Source organism: Chiloscyllium punctatum, chromosome 30, assembly GCF_047496795.1.
Source record: "Chiloscyllium punctatum isolate Juve2018m chromosome 30, sChiPun1.3, whole genome shotgun sequence".
NCBI classification, from domain to species: domain Eukaryota; kingdom Metazoa; phylum Chordata; class Chondrichthyes; order Orectolobiformes; family Hemiscylliidae; genus Chiloscyllium; species Chiloscyllium punctatum.
The window spans coordinates 13345238-13359282 of record NC_092768.1 but is presented as its reverse complement, the minus strand read 5'-3'; the positions used below and the strand labels follow the sequence as shown (position 1 = coordinate 13359282).

General features: G+C 48.2%; 1 pseudogene; it reads right to left on the bottom strand.

Annotated features, from left to right (window-relative positions):
- Positions 1-921: 921 nt before the first annotated feature.
- LOC140455196 (nuclear factor 7, ovary-like) lies at positions 922-13745 on the bottom strand (annotated as a pseudogene).
- Between the last annotated feature and the right edge of the window lie 300 nt (positions 13746-14045).

Here is a 14045-nt window from a genome sequence, read left to right as displayed (position 1 = left end):
GGCGACCTCCCAGCCCCTGGAAATAAAGCCCATGAACGGGAGCTCGGAGACAGGGGGCAGTCCTCATCAGGCAGCCGCCTTCTTCAGATTGAAGATGGAGCTGGGAAGATGGAGGGAGACTGAGGGAAGAGCTCACGAACACTTCATCTCATCATCAGGGATCGGGGGTGAAGTCAGGGTCCAGGGATGAAATTGGGGTCGGGGTTGAAGCCCGGGTCGGGGGGGGGGGGGGGTGATGCTGGGGTCAGGAGTGAAGTCAGGCTCAAGGGAGAAGGTGCGGTTAGGGGGTGAAGCCGGGGGTCGGGGTGTGAAGCACGGGTCGGTGGGTGATGTCAGTGTCTGGGGATGAAGTCAGTGTCGGGAGGATGAAGTCAAGTTCGGGGGGTGAAGTCAGGGTTGTGAGGGTGAAGTCAGGGTCGGGAGGTGAAGTCAGGGTCGGGGGTGAAGCCAGGGTCGGGGGTGAAGTCAACTTCACGGAGTGAATTCAAGGTCAGGGGTGAAGTCAGGTTTGGGGGTGAAGCCAAGGTCAGAGGACGAAGTCAAGGTCAGTGGGTGCAGTCAGGGTCAGGGGGTAAAGTCAGGGTTGGGAAGGGTGAAGTCAGGGTCGGGAATGAAGTCAGGGTCAAGGGGTGAAATTGGGGTCGGGGGTGAAGCCAATGTTGGGGGGTGTGATCAGGTCCTGTTGAAGATCAGGGGTCAGGTGGGGTATGTGTAGGGTGTCGGGATGATGCTGGTCCTGTGTCAGTGGGTGCAGTTGGATGGTCAAGAGACTGGGGTTTTACTCGGGCGGGCGGGGGGGGGGGGAGAGGGGGATGGGCCGTCTTGGTGGGATGTATAGTGTGTATCTTTTGGATAAGTCCAGTCTCTGACTCTCTGGAGACTGGAAGGTCTGTTCTGCTGTGAAATTATGGGATGGATGTTTCAGTGATTTTCAATCCCACAGATTCTCAGCGATTCACCATCAAATCCTGGACTGAAAACAGGAAATATTTTCTCAGTGAAAGTCTGGGTGACAGTGCGGAGATGGGACATGTTGTCCACATTGTAAAATGACACTTGTCCAACCTCACAGTTCAGGAAAACCCCGATCTTCTGGGGATGCATTGGCAGTGGGAGCAGGATCCATGAGGGGAAGGAACCAGCAAAATAACGACCGGAAAGACCTTTCCATAAACACCAGAAACCAGGCTCAGGATCCGGGATGATTCCCAGTTTTCTCTTCGCAGACTCTCGGGTCACTCCCAGAGCCCAATCCCTCCCTTCTCCCACCTCCACCTCCCAGTAATGTTTCCCTGAGGTGAATTCCTCTGAGCCCCAGACATAGAGAGAGGGATCAAACCTCTCAAACATATAGTGGTCTCTGATGTGGGAACAGGCACTGTCTCTGAGTCTCACACTAGTCCGGTCCTCATTCACGATGAACTCGGGATGGACTGTGTCCTGATCCAGGGTCAGAGAAGCTGCAACTGGGAGAAATACAAACAACAGTCAGTAACTGCGTTTCTCACTGAGTTTTATTCAAATCCTTTCCTTTATAAAGAGCTCACTTGGGGTATTCCCAGGAATTCCGATGTATGCAAATGACTCCAGGTTGTGTTAATGGAATCAGGGTTTACCCTCCTGGGATCACTCTGCTTATCCGACCCGGTGACAGCTGAACAGGGACCGGGAGCACACTGTGTTTTATTTTTACCTTTCCCCAGCCCCCTGGGAAGGTAAGTGATTATTATTAGAGTGGGTGTGTTCAGCCCCCTGGTCTCCTGCTTCAATCCTGACCCAATACAAGGAATCCTGTGTCCCTCAGAGCCCTGGGCTTCTTCATGATTGTCGAGTGAGGCCCAGACCGTTACAAATCCCCCAGGAACTGGGGTCAGGAGGCTCTGATAAGGCAAAGAGAGACCATCTCAACCCTGGAGGTGTCAGCTCCGATATCCCACATCTCCAGTCAGTGTGATAGAAGGAGGAGAGGGGGATAGGGAAAGACTCCACACGGGAAGGAGAAAGAGAGGAAGAAGGATTTTAAAAAGCAGGGAACTACTGCAGAGAGGGATAGAGAAACATGAGAGAGGAGAGAAAATAAATATTTCAAACTCTCAGCAGAGGGAATGGGAACATGAACAAATCTTATGAGGAATAACACCAGCAGCATCTCAATGTGATGTCCCACTGTCCTCCCCTCTCTCCTGATACTGTCCCTGCATGGAGAAAAGACATTTGTCCAGGGGAGTGGAATATTTCCTCAGGACAATTGAGAATAAATCTTGGGAACACTCTCAGGAATTGGGTTCCAATCCAGAGCTTTCTCCCCATGTCTACAGTGAGCACCAGCTGACTCCATATTCCCCAGCACCTCCCCTCCCTCAGCAGGGACAGACAAAGCTTCATTCCCAGGCCTCCTGTCCCCACCTTATTCATGGTCATGAGTGGGACACAAAAGATGGAGCTCCATCAGGGGAATGCTGTATTGTGGAAGGGGAAAGGTCCCATTGGGAAGGAAAGGTGATGGGTTGGTGTGGGGGGGGGGGGGGCTGGGGGAGGGGGACGGAGTGCCTCTTGCTGAATGCTGCGAAGTATTGCAGGTTTCCAGAGGCAGAGCTTCACTCAGGGCTCCGTGTGCGGCTCAGGTCCAGGGAGCTGACATTTTCAGCTGAGGAGGTGAAGGTGATGGTTTTTGGAAGGGGATCTGGTGTCTGAGCAACACCTTCATTCTATTCAGGGTTAGTTTTAACTGGGATCTGAGGCAACAATTCAGCCCAACAGGACAGTCTCTCTCGGAAATACAACCTAATTCACTTGGCAAATCAACTAATTATTCATCAGGACAAGGAAAGCAATCTCAGGTTGACCAGGTTTAATGACATCAATCATTTCTCTCCACACCGTGTACTGGAAAAGGCCAGTGAAGTTTCCGATAGACAGGGCACCATCTGCTCATGACAGCACGTTACCTCCATCGCTAATGCTGCAAATATCAAACAGCAGTTCAGAAACTGAGCAAACAGGGCCACTGTGTTACTTTTATAAACCGTGCAGAGTTTCAGAAAAGAGCATGTCCTACCTCCTCTTCCGAGATGTTTCCTCCTGAGATAAATCAAACACAAATCTGAGTTGAGAGGAACTGACTGTTTCCATCCAGACAGTAACAATGAGTGTTACAAGCTGCTGAGAATGGCCCATTCTCCCTACTGCTGGCACACAGGCAGAATGATGCTGTGACTAAAATGACAGGGAGACTGGAGGTGGTGCAAAAACTATTACAAGGATGATCCCAGAACTGACTGGGTGGAACCATCTGGAAAGACTGAAACTTCTGATTGGTTTGCCAAACACTGAATATTCCCATAAATCTCAGTGAGACACACAATGGGCTGGAACTTTCTTGGGAATGGGGCTGGGGAGGCATTGGGACTGGGAATGGGGACAGGGGATTGGATTATGGTCAGGAATCCCAGCAGAATAGGTTTAATTCTGACACTGCTGAATGTCACAGGGGGGACCTGCCTTATTTTCGGTCCCTGTTTCTGAGCACTGCCAGGCACATTGGGAGGCTGTGGGGCGGAGAGAGTTTCAGCAACAGCTTATAGCTGGGCAAGGGATAGCAGGGTGGGAGAAATCAAAGGAGTGACAGTCAGATCAGATGCCTGAGGGATCAGAGGCTGGGATTAATGGGGAAGGAAAGGCGAGACTGGAAGGATCAGAGGGAATGTGGTTTGAGACTCACTTTTGGGGAGGGGGTGGGTGCTGGGATGTGGAGACCAGAGTTTGGGTCAGGTGAGTTTGTGGTTGGAGGGATGTTCAGATGTCGGGATTAGGGCGAAATTAGACCACTGAAGTCTGAATCCTGGAAAATGAAACTCTCAGCTGGAAAGCTAATGTGGCAGGATATGGATGAGATTTGGGGGTCAGAGGGGCTGAGACACTGGATTGAGTCAGAGATTGGAAAGAATGGCAGACATTTTATTCCCCACCTTTCACCACCAGCAGACACCTCAAAGCACTTTGAAGCTAATGAGATGCTACTTGAAGTGTACCCATTGCTAGAATGTGGAAAATACAGAAATACAGAGTCAATTGTGCACAGGAAACTCCCATAAATAGCAGTCCAAACAAAGAGTATCGTTGTCATTGTGAGGTTTACAGAGAAATAAGTATGGGTCAGAATAAGGGGATAAATCCTCTCCCTTCCTGAAAAAGTGACAGGAAATCTTCAACATCAACTTTACCAGGAAATTGGGAAGTCAGTCTTATGTTGCATTTGAAAGACTAGATCTCTGGAAAGCAGCACTCACTCAGTACAGAGCCTCCAACAGTGCAGCACTCCCTCTGTAAGGACCCTCCAAACAGTGCAGCACTTCCTCAATACAGACCTTCCAACAGTGCGGGAGTCTTTCAGTATGGACCATCCAATAGTGCAGCACTCCCTCGATACGGACCCTTCAACAGTGCAGCTCTCCCTCAGTATGTACCCTCCAACAATGCAGCATTCACTCAATACAGACCTTCCAACAGTGCGGCACTCACTCAGTATGGACCATCCAACAGTGCAGCACTCCCTCAGCACTGACCCTCTGACAGTGCAGCACTCCCTCAGCACTGACCCTCTGACAGTGCAGCACTCCCTCAGCACTGACCCTCTGACAGTTCAGCACTGCCTCAGTACTGACCCTCCGACAGTGCAGCACTTCCTCAGTACTGACCCTCTGACAGTGCAGCACTCCCTCCGTACTGACTCTCTGACAGTGCAGCACTCCCTCCGTACTGACTCTCTGACAGTGCAGCACTCCCTCAGTACTGACCCTCTGACAGTGCAGCACTCCCTCAGCACTGACCCTCTGACAGTGCAGCACTCCCTCAGCACTGACCCTCTGACAGTTCAGCACTGCCTCAGTACTGACCCTCCGACAGTGCAGCACTTCCTCAGTACTGACCCTCTGACAGTGCAGCACTCCCTCCGTACTGACTCTCTGACAGTGCAGCACTCCCTCCGTACTGACCCTCTGACAGTGCGGCACTCCCTCAGCACTGACTCTCTGACAGTGCAGCACTCCCTCTGTACTGACTCTCTGACAGTGCAGCACTCCCTCAGTACTGACCCTCTGACAGTGCGGCACTCCCTCAGCACTGACTCTCTGACAGTGCAGCACTCCCTCAGTACTGACCCTCTGACAGTGCAGCACTCCCTCCGTACTGACTCTCTGACAGTGCAGCACTCCCTCTGTACTGACCCTCTGACAGTGCAGCACTCCCTTTGTACTACTAACCAAACTAGAATATGAGGGAACAGGGAAAAAAATTGTTTTTACAGAGATGTGGGAGATAAATAGGATTATCCTTGTGGGTTATTTCCAGGTTGCTGACATTAACTGGGATTGCCTGAGTGTGAAAGGATTAGATAGCGTGGATTTTTTAAAAGTGCACACTGGAGAGTTTTTGTGCCAGTATGTAAATCATCCAACTAATGATTGGGCAGTGCCAGAGCTAATCCAAGAGACTAGATTCAAAATTTTAACCCTTTAATTTCCCAACCTACACAAACCCACTCATTTGGATGTTAAAATCCCCTCAAAGTCTCTCACACCTACTCCATCAGACACACTCAGACACTCACTGCAGGGAACTGTGCCTGGTCTGCAAAGTGAATTTCAGGAGAATATTAAACTGGGGCAGAACTGAAATCATGACAAACACAGTCTCAAGATCACACTAACCCATCCCAGGGGAATGCAGATATTCCTGCTAATCTGTTGATATTGCAAGAGGCTGATTCATTCAGTAAAATCAGCTGAACTGCCTCAGGAAAGACAAAACATTTGATTCTATTCACTCAGTTCGGAATTACTGGGAAAATGCTGCATTCATTTCCCAATCCAGGCCCATCATGCAGTGACGGGGAACTTTGAATCAAACTAAACTGACCTTCAGAAATAACACTTCATCTGTCTGTTCCACCTGTTTCTGCAACTTTGAGAGATTCTCCTGAATAGAATTTACATTCGCTTGAAGCTTTTGAAGATTTTTTTCCATAGGTTCGAGAACCTTCCCCTCTTCTCTGAGATCTTGGAGTAAACGCTGCTCTTTCTCAGTGAGAAACTGGTGCATTTTAGCAAACTCAGACGTGATGTGGGCCTGCAGACTGCCCACCTGTTTCTGTAAAATGACATGGGGAACATAAATAATGTCCCACGGTTAATGAACAGAACTAACCCAGATCCCGGAGAACCAACACAGGAAAACCTTACCCTAATTTCAGAAATCTTCTGTTCTTGTTTCTGTTCAGTTTCTAGAACAGCTGCTTTCTTGTTTGTGAGAGAATCAAAGGAACATTTCACCTTCTCCTGGAGTTGGGAGAGAAATGAAAATAATAGAAGTTTAATAAAAAGTTATTGTGATTATAATAAAAGTTACAGCAGAATGGATGTGTTAGAGCATGAAAATGTGATAAAATAATCAGGGGGTGAAACCTGTTTCCTTTTACCTTGTAGATTCCAACAGCTTCTTCCATTGAAATGAAGTGATGTTCTGTGTGTTCCCGGGAATCTCTACAAATCACACAGATCAATTTCTTGTCAGTTTCACAAAACAGCTTCAGTTCTTCCTGATGTTGTTCACAGAGACATTTACTTTCTTTCTCTTGCGGCTTCTCACTTAATTTTCGAACTTTCTCGACCAGATTCGCAAAGGCCCGATTTACCCTGAGGTTTCTGTCTGGAAACTGCTCTCTACATTCCGGGCAGGAGTTTCTCTCCCGCTTTTCCCAACTCTGGGTGATACAGGAGCGGCAGAAGTTGTGTCCACAATCCAGTGTGACGGGATCGGTGAAAAAATCCACACAAACTTTATACTTTAATGCCAGAAGTTCTCGACCCCAGGTCCTACTTTCGTAGGGCTCCCTCCCACCCTCCTCCTCTAACCTAACTTTAAAGTCCACAGGTTATTGACTCAGTGTTCTTGTTTTTGGAGACAGTATACAGTCATGGCAGCGCAGGCGGTGGAATGTTCCTCCTGCAGGATGTTTGAGGTAGGGGTGACCACCAATACTCCTGCCAACTTCGTGTGCAGGAAATGCAGTCAGATCCTGATCCTCACCGAGCGAGTTAGGGAACTGGAACTGGAGCTGGATGAGCTGAGGATTATTCGAGAGGCTGAGAGGGTGATCGATAGAAGCTACAGGGACATAGTTACGCCGGAGAACAGGGGTAGCTGGGTAACAGTTAGAGGTGGGAAGGGGAAGAAGCAGGCAGTGCAGGGTTCCCCTGTGGTCGTTCCCCTAAAAAATAGGTATACAGCTTTGGAAACTGTTGGGGGGGACAGCCTTGTAGGTGTAAGCTGCAGTGAAGGGGTCTGTGGCTCTGAGATTCAGAAGGGAAAGGGGGAGAAGAGGAGAGCGCTAGTTATAGGGGACTCTCTACTTAGAGGGATGGACAGGCGGTTCTGTGGACATGGGCGAGACTCTCGGATGGTTTGTTGCCTCCCGGGTGCTAGGGTCCGTGACATCTCGGACCGTGTCTTCAGAATCCTTAAGGGGGAGGGTGTGCAGCCAGAAGTCGTGGTACACATTGGCACCAACGACATAGGTAGGAAGAGGGGTGGGGAGGTCATTCAAGAGCTCAAGGAGTTAGGCTGGAAGCTAAAAGCTAGGACAGACAGAGTCGTCATCTCTGGGTTGTTGCCGGTGCCACGTGACAGAGAGGCAAAGAATAGGGAGAGAGTGCAGTTGAACACGTGGCTGCAAGGATGGTGTAGGAGGGGGTGCTTCAGATATTTGGACAATTGGACTGCATTCTGGGGAAGGTGGGACCTGTATAAACAGGATGGGTTGCACCTGAACCAGAAGGGCACCAATATTCTGGGGGGTAGGTTTGCTAGCACTCTTCGGGGGGGTTTAAACTAATTTGGCAGGGGGATGGGATCCGGACTTGTAGTCCAGCAAGTAAGCTAGCTGTGTGTCAGGATGTCCAAGACTGTAGGGAGGCTGTGGAGAAGGTAGCACTGACAGGGACTACTTGCGGACATAGAAATGGGCTCAAGTGCGTATACTTCAATGCAAGGAGTATCAGAACTAAGGTGGGTGAACTTAAGGCGTGGATCGGTACCTGGGACTACGATGTTGTGGCCATCACGGAAACATGGATAGATGAGGGACAGGAATGGCTGTTGGAGGTTCCTGGTTACAGATGTTTCAGTAAGATTAGGGAGGGTGGTAAAAAAAGGAGGGGGGGTGGCATTGCTAATTAGAAATGGTATAACGGCTGCAGAAAGGGAGTTTGAGGGGGATCTGCCTCTGGAGGTAGTATGGGCTGAAGTCAGAAATAGGAAAGGTGCAGTCACCTTGTTGGGTGTTTATTATAGGCCCCCCAATAGCAGCAGAGATGTGGAGAAACAGATTGGGAAACAGATTCTGGAAAGGTGCAGAAGCCACAGGGTCGTAGTCATGGGCGACTTCAACTTCCCAAATATTGATTGGAAGCTCTTTAGATCAAGTAAATTGGATGGGGCGGTGTTTGTGCAGTGTGTCCAGGAAGCTTTTCTAACGCAGTATGTAGATTGTCCAACCAGAGGGGAGGCCATATTGGATTTGGTACTCGGTAATGAACCGGGACAAGTGGTGGGCTTGTTAGTGGGTGAACATTTTGGTGATGGTGACCACAATTCTGTGACTTTCACCTTGGTTATGGAGAGAGATAGGTGCGCACAACAAGGAAGTTTTTATAATTGGGGGAAGGGAAATTACGATGCTGTAAGACAGGATTTGAGGAGCATACGTTGGAGCATAGGCTGTCAGGGAAGGATGTGGTGGAAATGTGGAACTTTTTCAAGGAGCAGATACGACGTGTCCTTGATATGTATGTACCTATCAGGCAGGAAAGAGATGGTCGTGTGAGGGGGCCTTGGTTGACGAGGGAGGTTGAATGTCTAGTAAAGAGGAAGAAGGAGGCTTACATAAGGTTGAGGAAACAGGGTTCAGACAGAGCAGTGGAGGGATACAGGATAGCCAGAAGGGACCTGAAGAAAGGGATTAGGAGAGCTAAGAGAGGGCATGAAAAATCCTTGGCGGATAGGATCAAGGATAACCCCAAGGCATTCTATGCGTATGTGAGAAACCTGAGAATGACGAGAACGAAGGTAGGTCCGATCAAGGACAGTGGTGGGAGACTGTGTATTGAGTCGGAAGAGATAGGAGAGGTCTTGAACAAGTACTTCTCTTCAGTATTTACGAACGAGAGGGACCGTATTGTTGAAGAGGAGAGTGTGAAACGGACTGATAAGCTAGAAGAGATACCTGTTAGGAAGGAAGATGTGTTGGACATTTTGAACAACTTGAGGATAGACAAGTCCCCCGGGCCTGACGGGATATATCCTAGGATTATGTGGGAAGCAAGAGAGGAAATTGCAGTACCGTTGGCAATGATCTTCTCGTCTTCACTGGCAACGGGGGTGGTACCAGGGGACTGGAGAGTAGCGAATGTTGTGCCCCTGTTCAAAAAAGGGAATAGAGATAACCCCGGGAATTACAGGCCAGTTAGTCTTACTTCTGTGGTAGGCAAAGTAATGGAAAGGGTACTGAGGGATAGGATTTACGAGTATCTGGAAAGACACTGCTTGATTAGGGACAGCCAGCACGGATTTGTGAAGGGTAGGTCTTGCCTTACAAGTCTTATTGAATTCTTCGAGGAGGTGACCAAGCATGTGGATGAGGGTAGAGCAGTGGATGTAGTGTACATGGATTTTAGTAAGGCATTTGATAAGGTTCCCCATGGTAGGCTTATGCGGAAAGTCAGGAGGCATGGGATAGAGGGAAATTTGGCCAATTGGATAGAAAACTGGCTAACCGGTCGAAGGCAGAGAGTGGTGGTAGATGGTAAATATTCAGCCTGGAGCCCAGTTACAAGTGGAGTTCCGCAGGGATCAGTTCTGGGTCCTCTGCTGTTTGTAATTTTTATTAATGACTTAGATGAGGGAGTCGAAGGGTGGGTCAGTAAATTTGCAGATGATACGAAGATAGGTGGAGTTGTGGACAGTGAGGAGGGCTGTTGTCGGCTGCAGAGGGACTTAGATATGATGCAGAGCTGGGCTGAGGAGTGGCAGATGGAGTTCAACCCTGCCAAGTGTGAGGTTGTCCATTTTGGAAGAACAAATAAGAATGCGGAATACAGGGTTAATGGTAGGGTTCTTAGTCAGGTGGAGGAACAGAGGGATCTTGGGGTCTATGTACATAGATCTTTGAAGGTTGCCACTCAGGTGGATAGAGTTTGTAAGAAGGCCTATGGAGTATTATCGTTCATTAGCAGAGGGATTGAATTCAAGAGTCGTGAAGTGATGTTGCAGCTGTACAGGACTTTGGTTAGGCCACAGTTGGAGTACTGTGTGCAGTTCTGGTCGCCTCACTTTAGGAAAGATGTGGAAGCTTTGGAGAGGGTGCAGAGAAGATTTACCAGGATGTTGCCTGGAATGGAGAGTAGGTCGTACGAGGATAGGTTGAGAGTTCTCGGCCTTTTCTCGTTGGAACGGCGGAGGATGAGGGGTTACTTGATAGAGGTTTATAAGATGATCAGAGGAATAGATAGAGTAGACAGTCAGAAACTTTTTCCCCGGGTACAACAGAGTGTTACAAGGGGACATAAATTTAAGGTGAAGGGTGGAAGGTATAGGGGAGATGTCAGGGGTGGGTTCTTTACCCAGAGAGTGGTGGGGGCATGGAATGCGCTGCCCGTGGGAGTGGTAGAGTCAGAATCATTGGCGACCTTTAAGCGGCATTTGGATAGGTACATGGATGGGTGCTTAATCTAGGATAGAAGTTCGGCACAACATCGTGGACCGAAGGGCCTGTTCTGTGCTGTATTGTTCTATGTTCTATGTTCTATGTTCTAAGTATACGAAATAAGGTAGGTGAACTTGCAGCATGGGTTGGTACCTGGGACTTCGATGTTGTGGCTATTACGGAGACATGGCTAGATCAGGGACAGGATTGGCTGTTGCAGGTTCCAGGGTTTAAATGTTTTAGTCGGGTCAGAGGTGGGGATAAAAGAGGGGGGGTGTGGCTTTGCTTGTCAAAGATAGTATTACAGCGGTGGAAAGGAAGATGGACGAAGATTTGCCATCTGAGGTAGTTTGGGCTGAGGTTAGGAATAGGAGAGGTGAGGTCACCCTGTTAGGAGTCTTTTACAGACCTCCTAATAGTCCTAGAATCGTTGAAGAAAGGATTGCGAAGATGATTCAGGAGAAGAGTGACAGTAATAGGGTGGTTGTTATGGGGGACTTTAACTTTCCTGATATTGATTGGGAAAGCTATAGCTCAAGTTCGTTAGATGGGTCAGTGTTTGTGCAATGTGTGCAGGAGAGTTTCCTGACACAATATGTAGATAAGCCAACAAAAGGTGAGGCCATACTGGATTTGGTTCTGGGTAACGAACCAGGCCAGGTATTAGAACTAGAGGTAGGTGAGCACTTTGGGGACAGTGACCACAATTCGGTGATTTTTACTCTAGTGATGGAGAGGGATAAGTGTGTACTACAGGGCAAGAGTTATAGCTGGGGGCAGGGAAATTATGATGCGGTGAGGCATGACTTAGGATGTGTGGATTGGAAAAGTAGATTCCAAGGCAAGAGCGTAATTGATATGTGGAACTTGTTCAAGGAGCAACTATTGAGTGTCCTTGATAAGTGCGTACCTATCAGGCAGGGAGAAAAGGGTTGTGTGAGGGAGCCGTGGTTTAATAAGGAATTGGAATCCCTTGTTAAATGGAAGAGGGCGGCCTTTGTAAAGATGAGGCGTGAAGGTTCAATAGGGGCGATTGAGAGTTATAAGGTAGCCCGGAAGGACCTGAAGAGAGAGCTAAGAGCAGCAAGGAGGGTACATGAAAGGTCCTTAGTTGGTAGGATTAGGGAAAACCCTAAGGCTTTCTATAGGTATGTTAGGAATAAAAGAATGACTAGGGTAGGAATAGGTCCAGTCAAGGATAGTAATGGGAAGTTGCGTGTGGAGGCTAAAGAGATTGGGGAGGCGCTGAATGAATACTTTTCGTCAGTATTCACTCAGGAACAGGACATTGTTGTCGATATGAATACTGAGGCACGAATAAGTAGAATGGATGGCTTTGAGATATGTAGAGAAGAGGTGTTGGAAATTCTGGCAAGGGTGAAAATAGATAAGTCCCCTGGGCCTGATGGCATTTATCCTAGGATTCTCTGGGAAGCAAGGGAGGAGATTGCAGAGCCATTGGCCTTGATTTTTGTGTCCTCTTTGTCTACAGGAGTAGTGCCAGAGGACTGGAGGCTAGCAAACGTAGTTCCCTTGTTCAAGAAGGGGAGTAGGGATAATCCTAGTAACTATAGGCCAGTGAGTCTCACTTCTGTTGTGAGCAAAGTCTTAGAGAGAATTGTAAGGGATAGGATTTCTGCACATCTGGATAAGAATAATGTGATCAAGGATAGTCAGCATGGTTTTGTGAAGGGCAGGTCGTGCCTCACAAACCTTATTGAATTCTTTGAGAAGGTGACTAAGGAGGTAGATGAGGGGAAAGCGGTAGATGTGGTATATATGGATTTTAGTAAGGCGTTTGATAAGGTCCCCCATGGTAGGCTACTGCAGAAAATACAGAGATATGGCATTGAGGGTGAGTTGGAGGTTTGGATTAGGAATTGGCTGGCTGGAAGAAGACAGAGGGTAGTAGTTGATGGCAAAGTGCCATCTTGGAGTGCCGTCACTAGCGGTGTTCCGCAAGGATCTGTTTTGGGACCATTGCTGTTTGTCATTTTTATAAATGACCTGGAGGAAGGGTTAGAAGGTTGGGTGAGCAAGTTTGCGGATGATACAAAAGTCGGAGGAGTTGTAGACAGTGAGGAAGGATGTGGCAGGTTACAGCGGGATATAGAGAAGCTGTAGAGCTGGGCAGAAAGGTGGCAAATGGAGTTCAATGTAGCTAAGTGTGAGGTGATTCACTTAGGTAAGAGTAACAAAAAGATGGGGTACTGGGCTAATGGTAGACTACTTGGTAGTGTGGAAGAGCAGAGGGATCTTGGTGTCCATGTACACAGATCTCTGAAAGTTGCCACCCAGGTAAATAGTGCAGTGAAGAAGGCATATGGCGTACTGGCTTTTATTGGTAGAGGAATTGAGTTCCGGAGTCCTGAGGTCATGCTGCAGTTGTATAAGACTCTGGTGCGTCCACATCTGGAATATTGTGTGCAGTTTTGGTCGCCATACTATAGGAAGGATGTGGAGGCACTGGAACGGGTGCAGAGGAAGTTTACCAGGATGTTGCCTGGTATGGTAGGAAGATCCTATGAGGAAAGGCTGAGGCACTTGGGGTTGTTTTCATTGGAGAAAAGAAGGTTTAGGAGTGACTTGATAGAGGTGTACAAGATGATTAGGGGGTTAGATAGGGTTGACAGTGAGAACCTTTTTCCACGTATGGAGTCAGCTATTACAAGGGGGCATAGCTTTAAATTAAGGGGGGGTAGATATAGGACTGATGTTAGGGGTAGGTTCTTCACTCAGCGAGTGGTAAGTTCATGGAATGTCCTGCCAGTTGCAGTGGTGGACTCTCCCTCTTTATGGGTATTTAAGCGGGCATTGGATAGGTATATGGAGGATAGTGGGTTAATGTAGGTTAGGTGGGCTTTGATCGGCGCAACATCGAGGGCCGAAGGGCCTGTACTGCGCTGTATTCTTCTATGTTCTATGTTCTATAAATGGGACAAATTAAGTCCTCGGTTAAACTCTGGGCCGGACGTTTGTAAGCCATGTTCACCCTCAGCACTTCCTGATTCAAATCCCTTTCAGTTTCAATGTTTCTGCACAGCTGAACACCCGGAGTTCAGTTCCTTCACAATGTGGTTTCTGCAACACTCAAGACATTGTGAACGCCTCAGTTTCATTGATTTTTACATAAACAACAAAACAGACAGCGACATGATGAACAAACAGGTTTAGAGAATTGAGGGTGGTGAAGGAGGGCCTCTGAACCCAAGATGAGACCTCTTTCTCTCCACAGATGATGTCAGAACTGCTGAGCTTTTTGCAATAATTCCTGTTTTTGTTTGTG